Genomic DNA, 1,100 nt, shown 5'->3' on the forward strand with positions numbered 1-1,100 from the left:
CGTTGCCCATCTCGTAAAACTATACTGAGCAAAATTTACAAAGTGAAGCGGGCCGAAAGATCTCACTCCGAGCGCAGGTTTCAGTGCAACAAGAAGCCATAGCAATTTGTCTGGCAAAAAGTTAAAATAAAGTTTTCGTTTTTTTGTTTTTGTTTTGCAACTGAAAGTGTTGGAAATTTCCAAAGTATTTTTATTTTGTCTTCTACAAGATGAAACTTGAAAGGGTATTTTAGAAAAAAATATGAGTACCAAAATAATAACAGACAAATCTCCAACAAACTCTCTTGACACACGCCCGCATGCATCTGTACGTGATGCACATACAACACGAATTCGTTGAAAATATCAATGAAAATTTCATGTTACATACCGTTGGAATTTACGGGGAATAATCCTCGGAATTACGTTTTCAACATTGTATTCCATTTTGAAATATCGCGCGATGACAGAAAATAAAACAATATGAGTGCGCATGCTCAATACCTGAAAGGGAAATCAATCGATCCAACAAAACAAAAACAAAATTTAGGAGAGTATTGTAGTTCGCTTGAAGCATTGTGTATTGTTTGTAAAGAATAAAAAGTTTAGAATGGTACAATAATGTACACAAATACATTATTTACATTTGATGGATATTTGTCCTCATCTTGTTTGTTGTTAACACAATGTTTCGGCTGATATACCCTCCAGCCTTCGTCAGGTGTCTTGGGGAAATTTCGAACCTGGGTTCTCATTCCTAAGGTGTTTTTCGATGTTATTATTATTATTATTATTGTTCAGGTCACTGCTTGGAATCGAACTCGGAATCTGATGAAGACTGGAGGGCATATCAGCCGAAATGTTATGTTAACAACAAACAAGATGAGGACAAATATCCGTCAAATGTAAATAATGGACCCTAGCAGCGGGAAATTTAGACAGTGTCACGTGACAACTAGCTGGGGCTGCCTGCTGGAGCCTAGCAGCAGATATAAAAAGGGGAACTTGACACGACGATCAGTCGGACGCTGACACTCGTTGATGCTGCATCGAAGAGGCCAGGGAATAGAAGAAAGAAGACATGCACCCAACACCAGAGCTGAAGACACCTCCGAAAGGAG

At 38.5% G+C, this 1,100-nt stretch overlaps 1 protein-coding gene across 1 annotated transcript in view; it reads left to right on the forward strand.

The window, feature by feature from the left end:
* LOC106868691 (uncharacterized) overlaps positions 1-1,100 on the forward strand; it is a 12,625-nt gene that overhangs the window by 4,914 nt on the left and 6,611 nt on the right. The gene's annotated exons all lie outside the window — the stretch shown is intronic.

Source organism: Octopus bimaculoides, chromosome 25 (assembly GCF_001194135.2).
Source record: "Octopus bimaculoides isolate UCB-OBI-ISO-001 chromosome 25, ASM119413v2, whole genome shotgun sequence".
NCBI lineage: Eukaryota > Metazoa > Mollusca > Cephalopoda > Octopoda > Octopodidae > Octopus > Octopus bimaculoides.